This window comes from Tachypleus tridentatus, chromosome 5, assembly GCF_004210375.1.
Source record: "Tachypleus tridentatus isolate NWPU-2018 chromosome 5, ASM421037v1, whole genome shotgun sequence".
Classification (NCBI taxonomy): domain Eukaryota; kingdom Metazoa; phylum Arthropoda; class Merostomata; order Xiphosura; family Limulidae; genus Tachypleus; species Tachypleus tridentatus.
In genome coordinates, this window is record NC_134829.1 from 39,279,660 (window position 1) to 39,298,151 (window position 18,492).

At 35.4% G+C, this 18,492-nt stretch overlaps 1 pseudogene across 1 annotated transcript in view; it reads left to right on the forward strand.

Moving 5' to 3' along the window:
- Positions 1-14,312, forward strand: part of LOC143250334 (sodium-coupled neutral amino acid transporter 7-like) — a 74,994-nt pseudogene extending 60,682 nt beyond the window's left edge. The window contains exons 10-11 of the transcript XR_013028144.1: positions 11,652-11,838; positions 14,020-14,312. The product of XR_013028144.1 is annotated as a sodium-coupled neutral amino acid transporter 7-like (transcript). The remainder of the gene's footprint in view (positions 1-11,651; positions 11,839-14,019) is intronic.
- The last annotated feature ends 4,180 nt before the right edge of the window (positions 14,313-18,492 follow it).

Here is an 18,492-nt window from a genome sequence, read left to right on the forward strand (position 1 = left end):
AACATGCTCGCCCTTTCAGCCGTGGGAGCGTTATAATGTCACGGTCAATCCCACTATTCGTTGGTAAAAGAGTAGCCCAAGAGATGGCGGTGGGTGGTGATGACTAGCTGCCTTCCCTCTAGTCTTACACTGCTAAATTAGGGACGGCTAGCACAGATAGCCCTCGAGTAGCTTTGTGCGAAATTCCAAAAAAAAACGAAAAAAACAAAATTATTCAAAACGATTCTTCACTAGCTGCATAGTTATCAAATAAGCCATTTTATGGAAACAAGGGAAAACTACAAAATACTGTTTACTGCTTTATTGAGTATCGTTTTGTTCTTTCTCACATAGTTGATGTACACAGAGAATACACTCAATATCTATAAATTTTATTGCTAATAAAATAGCAACCAGAGAGTTTTATTAAAAGACTGTTGTAACAAGGTTCTCATAAGATGGCCGGACGTGGTCTATTAGTTAGTGTTCGTGGTTGACGATTGCAAGGTGAATACACTACGCTTCCAGCTATGAGCGCGTTATAAAACAACAGTCAGTCTTACTATTCGGTTAAGAGAAGTCGTAGAGGCAGCGGATGCCGTTGACTGATATCTTCCTTCTGGTCAGAAGCTAAAGTTTAGAAAACTGGATCTGGCGGTTTGACCTTGTGATACTTCGAGGTAATGTCAAGTTAAAATAACAATTACAAAAGAAAATGCTGTTAAAATTGCTGTTATTACGTAATTTATTTTAAAGAAAAAGTTAAAATAGCTATATCGCAGTTTAGCTCCAGAAGCCAATGAAAAAATGAGAGAATACTGTAATTTGTATAGTTTGAATTCAAATTTGAAGAGTGTTATACATTATTTTAGTTTTACAAGTAGACAGGTGTTTGAGATACGTTCACTTATTCTGACGTGCTCATTACGCTAGTAACAGCGAATGTCTTTGTTTGTTTGTTTTGAATTTCGCGCAAAGGTACTCGAGGGCTATCTGCGCTAGCCGTCCCTAAGTTAGTAGTGTAAGACTAGAGGGAAGGCAGCTAGTCATCACCACCCACCGCCATCTCTTGGGCTACTCTTTTACCAACGAATAGTGGGATTGACCGTGACATTATAACGCTCCCACGGCTGAAAGGGCGAGCATGTTTGGTGCAACGGGGATACGAAACCGCGACCCTCAGATTACAAGTCGCACGCCTTAACACGCTTGGCCGTGCCGGGCTTGCGAATGTCTTTGTATGATGTAGTTAGACAAACTTATCAAAACCCTTATTTAGTCATGAATATACAACTTACAAGAGACACTCAACTCTTAAATACATTTATTACTGATATTTGTAACTCAAGGCTCAAAGCTATTGAAAAATTTTATTGTGCTTTTTACAAAAATTCGTCAAAGCTTTTAAAGTCGGTGGACATGTTCTTTAGCCCGGCGTGGCCAGGTGGGTTAAGGCATTCGACTTCCCGTCGCACCAATCATGCTCACCCTTTTAAGCCGTGGTGGCGTTATAATGTGACGGTCAATCCCATTATTCGTTGGTAAAAGAGTAGCCCAAAAGTTGGCGGCGGGTGATGATGACTAGCTGCTAAATTAGGGTCGGCTATCGCAGATAGCCCTCGAGTACCTTTGCGCGAAATTCAAAACAAACAAACAAAGACATTCGCTGTTACTAGCGTAATGAGCACGTCAGAATAAGTGAACGTATCTCAAACACCTGTCTACTTGTAAAACTAAAATAATGTATAACACTCTTCAAATTTGAATTCAAACTATACAAATTACAGTATTCTCTCATTTTTTCATTGGCTTCTGGAGCTAAACTGCGATATAGCTATTTTAACTTTTTTCTTTAAAATAAATTACGTAATAACAGCAATTTTAACAGCATTTTCTTTTGTAATTGTTATTTTTAACTTGGACATTACCTCGAAGTATCACAAGGGTCAAACCGCCAGATCCAGTTTTCTAAACTTTTAGCTTCTGACCAGAAGGAAGATATCAGTCAACGGCATCCGCTGCCTCTACGACTTCTCTTAACCGAATAGTAAGACTGACTGTTGTTTTTATAACGCGCTCATAGCTGGAAGTGCGTAGTGTATTCACCTTGCAATCGTCAACCACGAACACTAACTAATAGACCACGTCCGGCCATCTTATGAGAACCTTGTTACAACAGTCTTTTAATAAAACTCTCTCTGGTTGCTATTTTATTAGCAATAAAATTTATAGATATTGAGTGTATTCTCTGTGTACATCAACTATGTGAGAAAGAACAAAACGATACTCAATAAAGCAGTAAACAGTATTTTGTAGTTTTCCCTTGTTTCCATAAAATGGCTTATTTGATAACTATGCAGCTAGTGAAGAATCGTTTTGAATAATTTTGGGTTTTTTTTCGTTTTTTTTTGGAATTTCGCACAAAGCTACTCGAGGGCTATCTGTGCTAGCCGTCCCTAATTTAGCAGTGTAAGACTAGAGGGAAGGCAGCTAGTCATCACCACCCACCGCCAACTCTTGGACTCTTTTACCAACGAAAAGTGGGATTGACCGTCACATTATACGCCCCCACGGCTGGGAGGGCGAGCATGTTTAGCGCGACTCGGGCGCGAACCCGCGACCCTCGGATTACGAGTCGCACGCCTTACGCGCTTGGCCATGCCGGGCCCATTTTGAATAAAAAATGAATATTTCACAAAGAGTTTTTTAATAAAATGTACTTTTTTCTGTCGAAATATCTATCAGAATCAGGAAGAGGGCTATTGTAATTACATAAGACAGTTTTTGTATTTTACATAGTTAATATTTTCAGTTATCGAAATACTAAGCATTGATCTCTGTTCATATTAAGTAATTAACGTTATTTATATCAGAAACAAGCATTCTTAAGAATTAATTAAAGTACACTAATATATATGCAAACGACTAATTTATACGTTATTATTTTAGTTTGGATTTCGCGCAAAGCTACACGAGGGCTATCTGCGATAGCCGTCCCTAATTTTACAGTGTGAGACTAGGGTAGAGACAGCTGGTCATTACCACTCACTACCAACTCTTGGGCTACTCTTTTACTAACGAATAGTCAGATTGACCGTCATATTGTAATGTCACACGGCTGAAAAGGTGATAATGTTTGGTGCGACGGAGATTCGAACCCGCCAATCTCAGATTACGATTCGGGTGCCTTAACTACTGGCCATGCCTGGCGTGTTATTTTAGTATATACATTTTTAGATCAAAATAATTTAACGTTTTTTTTAAAGTTGAGTCGTGATGTAGGCCACCATTAAAATGATAAGATAAGCTTTACGAATACCTTTCAGTCATTATTTGGAAGATTCAGAGAGGCCGAAAAATGGTACTTACATCTGATCTTATGCCTCATTGCCTAAGTCACTAAACTAATATTAATTGGCAATTATTGCTAGAGATACAGAAAATGTTTAATCCAATCTAATGTAATTTCTCTTATGGATCATTGAAGACTTCTCTCATGGATGACTGAAGGTTTCTTTTATAGAGCATTGAAGACCTGTTTTATAGAGCATTGAAGACCTCTTTTATAGATCATTGAAGACTTCTTGTTTGGGTCGGTGAAGACTTCTTGTTTGGATCATTGAAGACTTCTCTTATGGATAATTGAATGCTTCTCTTATGAATCGCTGAAGACTTCTTTTATGGATCGTTGAAGACTTCTTGTTTGGACCATTGAAGACTTCTTTTATGGATCATTGAAGACCTCTTTATGTGACATACTGAAAAATCCCTGAAGTTACTTAATTTAAAATGCATAATTGACTAATATTGTTAGACATACCCGCCAAAGCTAATAGGTGTGTATATTACTGAATCCACCAAAATACTAGGCGAGGCCTCCAAAGCCAACGTTAATAGGTATGTAAATTACTTAACTCATAACAACACCAAGCTAGAACTATGGGTCAAAGTTAATCTATTATAACAATACTTTGTATTTTCTGTCCTGAAAATGTGTTTGCATATTATTATATAAATGCGCTTGCTTGCGCGTTTCATTTTGATGTAAGTAATAAGTGGATATAAATATACGAAAATATCATAATTTACAAATATACATTTCAACAGTTATGTTATTAATTGACGGTTTTAAACAAAATATAATAAAAATTTTGATTAACTAAACAGAATCTTCATACCTTATTTTAATATGGCTAAAATGTCCATTTATCAGGTCATTTTGACGAGGTTATTTTCCGAGACTCACGGTACAAATATGGTATACATTGTTGACTCTTTTTTGCCACTTCCTGCCTTGTCACTGTGGGAGCTCTCTCGAGATAAATGGTTGAAAAATCCACTTGTGATTCTATCCTAGGTGATCCTTTAGAAGGTGTCTCTTCAGAAATCCTGGATTCTTCAGTAAGTTGAATTTCCATCGGCAAATTATTCCCAAAACTGTTTTGACAAAACCCTTAGACTCTTCAATAGATAGATTTATTACTGGTGGAAACTTCTCTGAAATCAACCAGTTGGTCATTCTCTCAATGACATACTTCCAAAGACAGTCACGATGGGGACCTTTGGTTCGAACTGCCTGTTATTGTGGATTCTGTAAAAGTGATCAGCAATTCTTTTGACTACATAATATGGTTCTTTCCAACATCCACTTAACTTTGGAATTCATACTTTATTGTAGTGGGGATTGTCTAGCTGAACCATATCACTTCACTGAAATCCAATGTATCAGCATTAATATCATAGTGAGTTTTTCACCTTATCACAAGCTTATTTAAGTTTTTTCTGAGTAAAGTTATGTATGGTATCAATGGTGTTCCTTAGTCTCTCTACATAGTCTATGTAAGACTGTATTGAGCAATTATTCTCAGAGTGCAAGTTTTCTCCCAAACATCAGTAACTATGATATGTTGCCTACAGTTTCAGGCATCATCGTTTGATAACTCATAAACATGACTGAAAGATCTTAATCCCACGTTTTCTGATGTTCATCCATATGAAACTATAAAACTATATCTATCTAACATTTGAATTGAAGATGAATGAATGTTTGTTGTCCTGTTTTTGTTTATTCTAAGGATTTGAGACATTTATACAAAGTTAACTCAAAGTCCCATTCCTGAACTGATTCAAGTTTCATAGCCATTTATCAGTTAAAACAAATTCATTACGAAGTTTTCTTGGTAGAGTTTCAGCTTCCTAACAAGAAAGCATCGCAAAGTTTTGACCATTTCACGAAATAGTCCACAAAAATTATGAGGTATTTAGTTCAATTTATACTTTGTAGCAGAGGATCGTGCACATCAAAAGCAAATGTCTCAAGTGGTACTCAACATCACACCAGGATAGCTATATATGCTCTTCTTTTACAGCTCCTTTCACTCACAACATATTTCACACGATTTACATCACTTCAGTATAAATTCTTGGCACCCAAAATAATAGAGGCTTTCTTTCTCTTACTCGCTTAATTGTCTTAATAACAGCTAAGTGTCCATCTGTTAGAAGGTTGTAGACATGGGGTGTTCCTTAATGCAGAGAATGTTGACATGATGTATCGCACTCTGCTCAGTACATCTGTGCCTGTGGGCTGTATGGACCAACTATTTGCCTCGAGGGTTTTTTTTCTGTACGATTCTTGATCCACTGAATAATTGGTTCTTAGTTAATATCTTCTGCTTGACTACCTTTCAGTTTATTATTGATCATTTGTATTATCTTAAGCTTCATTATTTTTATTAACACATGATCTTTGAAATAATTAGTCAGTATTTTATGTTTCTGTCCAAAATGATTTACAATATTGACATTTACTCCTGAAACCATATTTCTATCTCGCCTTCTTAAATGCGAAAAATTATGAGCTTCTTAAATGTTACATGATCTCTAGAGTATGAATGTTTGGTCATTTAGGTAATAAGGAAACTATTTCCGGCTCCAACAGCATTTGCTAGTTTTTTTAAAAATTGAATACCTCATTTCTGTGGTTATGTTATGGTAGCCAATCACTTGCCTATTTCCGTGTTGTACTTGTGATAATATTCTTTCCACTGCAGAAGTAGAGATACCTTCAACCAATAGAAGTGAATCTTCAAAGGTTGGGTGTGCATATACAGGAGTATGGATTCGTTTTCTTCCAGTTTACTTAATACTTGTTCACAATCAGCAACCAGCAAAAGTTATTTGTTTTTAAGTAATTTTTGTAAAAGACGAAAATGATATAAAGAGCATAGTCCTAGAATCATCTTTCCTTATTAATGTTTTTACTGCTAGCTAGTTCTGGACAGATTCGATCTCAGATGGGCCTATGGACATTCTGTTTCTGTCTATAATGTGTCCCAGGAAATCCATCTGTTAATGGAACAATTTAAACTTCATGGGAATCAGCTTAAGGTTCTCTTTTCCTGAACAAAGTTAGTGTTTTCTTTAGCTCATTACAAGAATTATCAGATATCTTACCATATGTGATTGTTCATCCATGTACATGAGCACATTGTTCCAAGGTAGATCAGAAACAGCAAACTTCGTTAGTCATTGAAACGTTGCAGGTGCACTACGTACTCGAGATAGTAAAGCAACATATTTTCACAAGTTATTTTTTCAGTAAAGGCCGTTGTCTCTCTACTTGATTCCACGAAATGCATTCGCCAATATCTTTTTTTTTCAGATCCAATGTAGAAAACCATATGAATTCAGATAAGTCATCCAAAGTAGATTCAATCCTAGGAAGCGGGCAGGCATTCTTTTTTGTAAGTTCATTAACCTTACAATGGTATACATAGAACTTTGTGGATCTATCCTCCTTGTTCACAAGTATAATTGGTGATTCCAAAGGTCTGGTACTTTTTTCTATTACTCTTTTTTTTTCAACTCTTCTATATTCTTGAAAACCTCTCAGTGTGTTTTGCAAAATAGAATGTTCTAACTGAGATATTGGGCTACATCTTCATTATTAATTGTATGATATGTTTTATTTGTTCATCCGAAATCATGAAGTCTACCGAAGAAGGTACTTTGATGTTCCATTATGAGGTCGCGTAATCTCTAGCATTGACCAGCTGTAAAGATTACATAGCATTGTCATACGGCTCTTGTAAGTGAAGTGGATAGCTATCCTTACGTGATTATTTGATATCAAAATTTCTAAATATCGCCTCAAAGGTACCTTCTTCTGATATTCTGTGATATGGAAGTACGACCTGTAGAAGAGCACATCTTCCAATGTCCCATCTAGACTTGATTTAAATTTTATAATTCATTGTGTTCATAACGTTTATGTTCTTCAGATTCACGAGAGTTCATTCAACCATTAATTCTTCAGAACACACTGTAATGGTTGGTTATATTGAATCCCAGTTACCATATGTAAATTCATCCCTAATAGGTCGATATTATTACTCACACCTCATGTAACGCTTAGAAGTTTCTCATGTAATGGTTGGTTATATTGAATCCCAGTTACCATATGTAAATTCATCCCTAATAGGTCGATATTGTTACTCACACCTCATGTAACGCTTAGAAGTTTCTCATGTAATGGTTGGTTATATTGAATCCCAGTTACCATATGTAAATTCATCCCTAATAGGTCGATATTGTTACTCACACCTCATGTAACGCTTAGAAGTTTCTCATGTAATGGTTGGTTATATTGAATCCCAGTTACCATATGTAAATTCATCCCTAATACCTAGATATTATTACTCACACCTCATGTAACGTTTAGAAGTTTCTCATGTAATGGTTGGTTATATTGAATCCCAGTTACCATATGTAAATCCATCCCTAATACCTAGATATTATTACTCACACCTCATATAACGTTTAGAAGCTTCTCATGATAAGGGTAGTTTCTAACTTTTCTTGTTTTCAGAATTTTATGTCCACGTGCTGTTTGCATCATTTCATCTCCTTTGAAAGTTATTTCTAACCTTTCATTACAAAATATGGTCGAGCAGCTGTAGCCGGAAAACATAGTGCGAAACATGAAATCGACAAGCTCATTGACTCGTGAACTGGTTTCATTAAATTATAAGCTTTTATTTCATTTGTAGCAGGTGGAATATTTCCAACTGAACTTTACCCCATCAATCCAACTAATTTCTGTTTTTCAATGTCTGTTTAGCTCTTTACAATCCTTTGATCTATTTGACTCAGAGACTCATCCTTATGGAATATTTTGCTTGGTTTATTATCAGCTATTGATTCTTCATGGTGTCGTCTTCATTGTAAGGATAATTTATTTCCTTCAGGCTTCTGGCTGAAATTCTTCGCAATATGTCATTTAAATTTACACTTGAAACACATAATATCTTTTGGCTTATTTCATCCATTCCATGTTATCACTTTTCCAAGTAATCTCTCCTGTTCCTCTAGACTATCTTTAATGGGAGTTTATAGCTCATAACAACCAAATCTGATGATCTCAAAGCTTCTAGTTGGTAACTTTGGTTCTTTTTAATCTGCCACTTTAATAGAGTGATGTTCTACCACTAACTGTTGATTTTGTTTTACATCTACTTTACTTCAGCCTAATTTATATCTTCATCTGTCATGGCATCTGTCTGTCATGAACTGATCATTTCCCAACTAGTCCATCATTTTATGAGAGCATCATGGTAGAAAATTAGACAAACCATTCCAAATCTTCCATACTATGCTCAGTCTTCATTTTGGAAACTTATTTCTAGTGTGTCACTTTAAACTTGATAAGATAGATGCAAATGCTTGATAGTTGTTGTGTCTCGGCTTAAAAGTTACTTAATGTCAGGTTGAGCAGGTTCTTTGAAATGGGCAACAAGATGAAAAGCTTATTGGTCATTACTCTATCCATTTACTTTGGAAATTATTACAAAATATGCCTTTTGTACCACATTTACTTCATAGACCGTTGGTCTTTTGTTGTAATTTCTTTTCGTGTTTTTAATTTTCTATTTATTTCCTCTTTATCCTCTTTGAATTTTCCGGATTTCTCCCCTCTTTTTTTTCTTCTTTTAATACTCTGTCTCTTTTCGCTACAGTTTCATAATTCGTTCGTCTCACCTCGTGCTTGCTTTATCATCTTGGAACTTACCGCAAGACTTATTTTATTTTCACCAAAATAACTCCACTTCTGATAGGTTTGTTGAGCAGGTTCTTTTTGGATTATTTGTAAAAAATAATGTGATTTGCAGTCAGTTAATGTTAACAAATTAATTTATTTCTTCAGTTACGTTCTATACAGGCTACGTTCAATGGTGGGTGTAACTTCACAAACATGGCTTCAACAAAAGTTGAATATATACCAAAATCCAATATATGCCTAAGTCACAGCCAAGGCTTAAGCCACTTGAAAAAATTCTCGCTAATCGATGGATAACAAGTGCGCTATCTGACTAACTTGCTAACTAATGAATAACTTATTCGATAATTGAATCACAGACCAACTTACACTGTTAAACATATACTCTTTAACGATCTCTGAACTAATTATAAATTCTTTCTCACCCTGTCTGACGTGGTTTATACTGTATTTTTTTCAAGAACGTTCGAGCTTTCACCGAGGCTTAAGCTTTATGAAACTTCTATATTTCGTAGAAGGTTATCTTCATTGAACAAAACGTTAAAATAATACCTTAATACATAACACTACCTAACACAAATTATGTTCCTTGATAGTATGTGTTATTTCTTAATTGCTTATGTTGTAAAAGTACAGAAAATGACCATTATTCCCTTTAAACTTTGCTTTTGTGACCTGGATAATGAAATTTAGAAATTAACCTATTTTCTGTGTAAAAAACGGCAAATTTGCACATTTTCATTTACATAAGGTCTGAATAAAACAACATATGAATCAAGATTTACATGTATTTATACTAAAGTTATACAAAAATGTTTAGAAGTGAGTAGCTTTTCGAGATTTGCGACTGTAATGTAAATAACTTTCACGTATCAGCCCCCAAATATAGTCTCCCATCATGTTTTCGTTATACGCCCCAGGTCACAAAAGCAAAGTTTGAAAGAGAAAATAGGTCTTTTCCATTCACTTTAGGCATAAGCAACTGGGAAATAACCCTTTCTGTCCAGGAACAAGAAAAGTAAAAATATTGTTACATGGTGTTATCGAACGTGACAAATATAAGATTGAAATAATTGAAATAATTTTTATAAAAATTCAACATCTAAAGAAGATTATTGGTCGACGTTTTAAGCCGATAGGAGGAGAAAGAATTAGATATAATAATAATAATAATACAAATGTTACATCAGCAGACACAAATAATTATCTGTAGGTATTGGTTAATTAGTATTAATTTTATTCTAAAACAAATAGATAAAGCTGTATATTTCAAATAAGAAGTAAAGTAATATTGCGGAAAATTCTATAATAATTCTGGCTAAACGGCAACCTCCAAATTTATATACATAAGTTTTAAAATACTTTGAGTATAAAAAACAAAAAAAAGTGTTGTAACTTCTAATAGAAATAATTGTTTAAAGTCTACAATTAGATATTTCGAATTAGAAAATATAATTATTGGACTGAAAGGGTGAAGGTGGGATATTCTTTCGGTTTGTTTGTTTAATTTCGCGCAAAGCTACACGAGGGCTATCTGCGCTAGCCGTCCTTAATTTAACAGTGTAAGGCCAGAGGGAAGGCAGCTAGTCATGAGCACCCACCGCCAACTCTTGAACAACTCTTTATTAACGAATAGTGGAATTGATCGCAACATTATAACACCCCACGACTGAAAGGGCGAGCATGTTTGGTGCGACGGGGATTCAAACACACGACCCTCAGATTACGAGTCGAACTCCTTAGCCCAGCTGGCCATGCAGTCTCTTTTTGTTGTAATTCTAAAAATATCACTTTGCTTTAAAAATATAAATATAATATGTTGTATATTGGGGAAAGTAATAACTTGATATTGAGAGTTAAGTTGCATAGGCATAATCTTATAAAATTAGAAAAATTATCCCCTAAAAATTTATTTTAGCTATTCTGAAAATATAAATAATCTTTTTTTAAGGTTTTTTTCTTTCAGAATTATAATGAAAAGAGAGTGTGTGTGTTTTTCTTATATCAAATCCATGTAGGACTATCTGCTGAGTCTGCAGAGAGGAATCGAACCTCTGGTTTTAGCTTTAAAATCCGTAAACTTCAGATGTTTAGTAAATAGGGCTTTAAAGAGATTAATATGTAGTTAAGCGCAAAACTACTCAATGAACTACATGAGCTGTGCTCACCACGGGTATCGAAACCTGAATTTTAGCATTGTCAACCCTATGTTTGGTAACTAGCACCCTAGAGGTTCTAAAGTAAAAATTAAGAGAGTAGTTAAGATCAAAGCTACACAATGACCTATCTATATTATTTCTACCACAGGTATCGAAATCCAATTTTTAGCATTGTACCCCCACAAACATACCGCTGAGCCGTGAGGATAAAGATACTTTAATATACTGAAGAACGTAGGCTGCAGTTTAGTATTATAGTATATATATGTAGTATTATAGCACTTTAGTATGTAGTATATACTTAGTATTATAGTAGTTTAGTGTTGCAGCAATATTCTTGGCTTCAGTAAGATCGTTAATTTTAATATTTAGATTCATTAATATAATACTTCATCTCGTTCACGAGGAAGCCACGTGTAATTTTATTTTTCGATGTCATTTTGTTTTTGTTTTAGATTTATTGTCGTATTGAAGAAAATGTAGGGATTATTTGTTTGACTTGTCATGCCAACAAGTGGGTTTACACCCAACGGTTGTATGATGCCAAATTTTATCTCTGTCAGCATCAATTTCCACTTGCGAAAGACTCAAGTACGTACCAAAAATATGACCTGCCCCAGTACAGAGGCACGAGGTCACGAGGTAGAGGGTTCAACATCCCACGTGTCAACTACAGGGACTCATGATAAATGGCGAAATTAGCAGGGTGCCTGTATATAATGTTCCAAACCAAGAGGGGAAGGATGACATCGGATAGACATGGAGTAAAATAGATATTGTAACTAATTGAAAGAGAATTTTTTTTGTCTGTCTATCAACAAGAAAGAAGAACGATCAGAATGTTTACAATTCGCCAATTCACGTGCATTTAGAGAAGACTAAAAAGAAATAAACCAGAAAGAAAAAAATGTATATTAAGATAACCGTTATAGTACCTCGGAATATCTGTTGTGTCCACCAAGAGAAATCGAACCCTTGGTTTTAAGGTTGTACCTTAACAAAAAAAATGTTAAGTAAAAATAATAAGTCTAATGTCGTATAAATATTATTATAAACTGACGTGAAGCTGTTATAGACTTGTAAAATAAAATAAGTTTTTTTAAAGTTGCTGATACTACAATCACTTAGTGAAGTTTTGATATTTATCAATATAAAAGTCTCTTTGTCTTGTCTTCCGTCTCAACCACAAAATTTGCAATATTTGTTATTTGAAAAAATAAACTTCTTATATCGTTAAATAGTGATATTAAAATAAATACAAGCCTTGTTGAATTTAAAAGTGTATTTGTTCACGATAATCCATTTCAAATAATGAATTATTATATTTTTCGTAACTTGAATTTCACTCGAAGTTACACGATAGGTACCAGTAATTTAAGAGCAAAAGATCAGAGAGAAGGCAGTTATTCATCATCGCCCGCCGCCTATAATTGGGTTTACTGTATTATTAAAGAATAGCAGAAGTGATTATCTCCCATTTGGAGGGATTCGAACCAATTGCGAGTCAAGAATTCTTTTTCTTCTGTGTTTCCTGTTATCTGCGCTAGCCGTCTCTAATTTGAGTGTGAGACTTGAGGTAAGGCAGCTGGTCATCAACCTCACTGCCACCCTTTGGCTTTTCTCATTTACCAAAAGAATAGTGATATTGAGCGTCGAGAGGGGGATCTGAATGGAATGTAATAACCGGATGCATCTTATTCAAGGAATGAATGGATCAGCCTTTATTTCTACAAACAGTCTGGTTTATTGTGTATCAATAGAGAAATAATGGTTATTTGTTTACGTCATCCGCGTATTGAAATTGTTTGTTGGTTGGGTTTGAATTTCGTGCAGAGCTACAGGAGGGCTATCTGCGCTAGCCGTCCCTAATTTAGCAGTGTAAGGCTAAAAGGAAAGCAGCTAGTCATCACCATCCACCGCCAATTCTTGGCTACTCTTTTACTAAAGAATAGTGGTATTAACCGTATCATTATAACGCCCCACGGCTAAAAGGGAAAGCATGTTTGGTGCGACGGTGATTTGAACCCTCGACTCTCGGATTACGAGTCGAGTGCCTTAACCACCTGGCCATGCCGGGCCGCATATTGAAATACACGTAGATAGCTTTAAAATTAAACTATAGAGCCTGCTAATAAATTGTTTTTTACAGTGTCATATGATGTTTATTTTCTTTATTTTTCATACCAGACATCATTTTCGCCGAATAATATTCATCGTAGAAGAAAATGTTTTTATAGTTTATGCTATATATTTTTTACTTAAACACATATTTTCGTGTTTATTTTAATTAGAAAAATCAGTTGCTCCATAAAAACGTTACTTTATTTCTATTGGCTGGCAGTAATACAGAAATGTACATCAACGTTAAACACAATAAACGAAATGTTTCTACCTGGTGGACGAATTAATTTATAAAACTCAGAATAGCCTCACAGCAACATGGATGTTTAAGCCTGGTTTCGGTCAAGAAACAAAATCACAGGGCTCTCTTTATTGTTTGTTTGTTTTAAATTTCGCGCAAAGCTACTCGAGGGTTATCTGCGCTAGCCGTCCCTAAGTTAGCAGTGTAAAACTAACGGGAAGACAGCTAGTCATCACCACCCACCACCAACTTTAGACTACTCTTTTACTAACGAATAACGGGATTGACTGACACATTATAACGTCCAAACGGCTGAAAAGGCGAGCATGTTTGGTGCGACGGGGATGCAAACCCGCGACCCTCAGATTACGAGTCGCACGCCTTAACCTATCTGACCATGCCGGGCCGGCTCTTTATGAGGAATAATTAAACGTTGCACAGTTTTGAATGCGCCGTTCTAGTGTCTTCCTTTGTTTTTAACGAAGCACCTGAATATTCTAGTCTCCACCAGCTGGTCAGAAGGGGTCAGCTTGTTATCTGCCTGACGGCGCTGATAAGAGGATGGCAAGTCTCCACAGGAAGTCAGACAGGCCGAAAGCATCAATTTTTATGTCCTAGGCGCAGTTGGTGCGGAGACTTGAGAAAATATACCTTGATATTGGCTCATCCTAAGTTCCCATATCCAATCATCAATTGCTGCTTCAGTCACTCAACACGTTGTCCTGCCATTCTTGTGCATGTCACAGCCCCTTGACCCTTATTTTCCTTCGCCCCTACTCATTGGATAATTTGATTTTCTTCACAAAAAAATCTGAAAAGCAGATGACAAGTGGAATTTTGGAAAAAAAAAAAAAATCAACCAAATATTTCTGTATTCAATCGTATCCACACCGTGTTAACCTAGCAAAATAATGTAATCATTCAATCGTATCCACACCGTGTTAACCTAGCAAAATAATGTAATCATTCAATCGTATCCACACCGTGTTAACCTGGCAATAATGTAATCATTCAATCGTATCCACACCGTGTTAACCTGGCAAAATAATGTAATCATTCAATCGTATCCACACCGTGTTAACCTGGCAAAATAATGTAATCATTCAATCGTATCCACACTGTGTTAACCTAGCAAAATAATGTAATCATTTCACCGTATCCACACCGTGTTAACCTGGCAAAATAATGTAATCATTCAATCGTATCACACCGTGTTAACCTAGCAAAATAATGTAATCATTCAATCGTATCCACACCGTGTTAACCTTGGCAATAATGTAATCATTCAATCGTATCCACACCGTGCAACCTAGCAAAATAATGTAATCATTCAATCGTATCCACACCGTGTTAACCTGGCAAAATAATATAATCATTCAATCGTATCCACACCGTGTTAACCTGGCAAAATAATGTAATCATTCAATCGTATCCACACCGTGTTAACCTGGCAAAATAATGTAATCATTCAATCGTATCCACACCGTGTTAACCTGGCAAAATAATAATCATTCAATCGTATCCACACCGTGTTAACCTGGCAAAATAATATAATCATTCAATCGTATCCACACTGCGTGTTAACCTAGCAAAATAATGTAATCATTCAATCGTATCCATACCTGTACACCTGGCAAAATAATGTAATCATTCAATCGTATCCACACCGTGTTAACCTGGCAAAATAATATAATCATTCAATCGTATCCACACCGTGTTAACCTGGCAAAATAATGTAATCATTCAATCGTATCCACACCGTGTTAACCTGGCAAAATAATGTAATCATTCAATCGTATCCACACCGTGTTAACCTACAAAATAATGTAATCATTCAATCGTATCCACACCGTGTTAACCTGGCAAAATAATATAATCATTCAATCGTATCCACACCGTGTTAACCTAGCAAAATAATGTAATCATTCAATCGTATCCACACCGTGTTAACCTGGCAAAATAATATAATCATTCAATCGTATCCACACCGTAAGTTAACCTGGCAAAATAATGTAATCATTCAATCGTATCCACACCGTGTTAACCTGGCAAAATAATGTAATCATTCAATCGTATCCACACCGTGTTAACCTGGCAAAATAATATAATCATTCAATCGTATCCACACCGTGTTAACCTGGCAAAATAATGTAATCATTCAATCGTATCCACACCGTGTTAACCTAGCAAAATAATGTAATCATTCAATCGTATCCACACCGTGTTAACCTGGCAAAATAATATAATCATTCAACGTATCCACACCGTGTTAACCTGGCAAAATAATGTAATCATTCAATCGTATCCACACCGTGTTAACCTGGCAAAATAATGTAATCATTCAATCGTATCCACACCGTGTTAACCTGGCAATATAATTATCCATCGTATCCACCGTGTTAACCTGGCAAAATAATATAATCATTCAATCGTATCCACACCTAAGTTAACCTAGCAAAATAATGTAATCATTCAATCGTATCCACACCGTGTTAACCTAGCAAAATAATGTAATCATTCAATCGTATCCACACCGTGTTAACCTTGGCAAAATAATGTAATCATTCAATCGTATCCACACCGTGTTAACCTGGCAAAATAATGTAATCATTCATTCGTATCCAATAACTGCAAGTTAACCTAGCAAAATAATATAATCATTCAATCGTGTCCACACACCGTGTTAACCTGGCAAAATAATGTAATCATTCAATCGTATCCACACAGTGTTAACCTAGCAAAATAATGTAATCATTCAATCGTATCCACACCGTGTTAACCTAGCAAAATAATGTAATCATTCAATCGTATCCACACCGTGTTAACCTGGCAAAATAATGTAATCATTCAATCGTATCCACACCGTGTTAACCTGGCAAAATAATATAATCATTCAATCGTATCCACACCAAAATAACCTGGCAAAATAATGTAATCATTCAATCGTATCCACACCGTGTTAACCTGGAAAAATAATGTAATCATTCAATCGTATCCACCGTGTTAACCTAGCAAAATAATGTAATCATTCAATCGTATCCACACCGTGTTAACCTGGCAAAATAATATAATCATTCAATCGTATCCACACCGTGTTAACCTAGCAAAATAATGTAATCATTCAATCGTATCCACACCGTGTTAACCTAGCAAAATAATGTAAATCATTCAATCGTATCCACACCGTGTTAACCTAGCAAAATAATGTAATCATTCAATCGTATCCACACCGTGTTAACCTAGCAAAATAATGTAATCATTCAATCGTATCCACACCGTGTTAACCTGGCAAAATAATATAATCATTCAATCGTATCCACACCGTGTTAACCTGGCAAAATAATGTAATCATTCAATCGTATCCACACCGTGTTAACCTAGCAAAATAATGTAATCATTCAATCGTATCCACACCGTGTTAACCTGGCAAATAATGTAATCATCTCAATCGTATCCACCACCAAAAGTTAACCTTGGCAAAATAATGTAATCATTCAATCGTATCCACACCGTGTTAACCTGGCAAAATAATGTAATCATTCAATCGTATCCACAACCGTGTTAACCTAGCAAAAATAATATAATCATTCAATCGTATCCACACCGTGTTAACCTGGCAAAATAATATAATCATTCAATCGTATCCACACCGTGTTAACCTAGCAAAATAATGTAATCATTCAATCGTATCCACACCGTGTTAACCTAGCAAAATAATGTAATCATTCAATCGTAATCCACACCGTGTTAACCTGGCAAAATAATGTAATCATTCAATCGTATCCACACCGTGTTAACCTGGCAAAATAATGTAATCATTCAATCGTATCCACACCGTGTTAACCTATAAAAATAATGTAATCAATCAATCGTAATCCAATAACTCGGTGTTAACTCTAGCAAAATAATGTAATCATTCAATCGTATCCACACCGTAAGTTAACCGAAATAATGTAATCATTCAATCGTATCCACACCGTGTTAACCTGGCAAAATAATGTAATCATTCAATCGTATCCAATAACGTGTTAACCTGGCAAAATAATGTAATCATTCAATCGTATCCACACCGTGTTAACCTGGCAAAATAATGTAATCATTCAATCGTATCCACACCGTGTTAACCTGGCAAAATAATGTAATCATTCAATCGTATCCACACCGTGTTAACCTGGCAAAATAATGTAATCATTCAATCGTATCCACACCGTAAGAACCTGGCAAAATAATGTAATCATTCAATCGTATCCACACCAAAAGTTAACCTGGCAAAATAATGTAATCATTCAATCGTATCCACACCGTGTTAACCTGGCAAAATAATGTAATCATTCAATCGTATCCACCGTGTTAACCTGGCAAAATAATGTAATCATTCAATCGTATCCACACCGTGTGTTAACCTAGCAAAATAATGTAATCATTCAATCGTATCCAATAACTGTGTTAACCTGGCGCAAAATAATGTAATCATTCAATCGTATCCACAATGTGTTAACCTAGCAAAATAATGTAATCATTCAATCGTAATCCACACCGTGTTAACCTGGCAAAATAATGTAATCATTCAATCGTATCCACACCGTGTTAACCTAGCAAAATAATGTAATCATTCATCGTATCCACACCGTAATCGCAACTCTAGCAAAATAATGTAATCATTCAATCGTATCCACAACTGCAAGTTAACCTGGCAAAATAATGTAATTATTCAATCGTATCCACACCGTGTTAACCTGGCAAAATAATGTAATCATTCAATCGTACCCCACACCGTACAATCTATCCATCGTTAGACCATCAGACTGTAATCTATCATAATAGTAATAATGAATTCGTATCCACACCGTGTTAACCTGGCAAAAATAATGTAATCATTCAATCATATCCACACCGTGTTAATCTGGCAAAATAATATAATCATTCAATCGTAT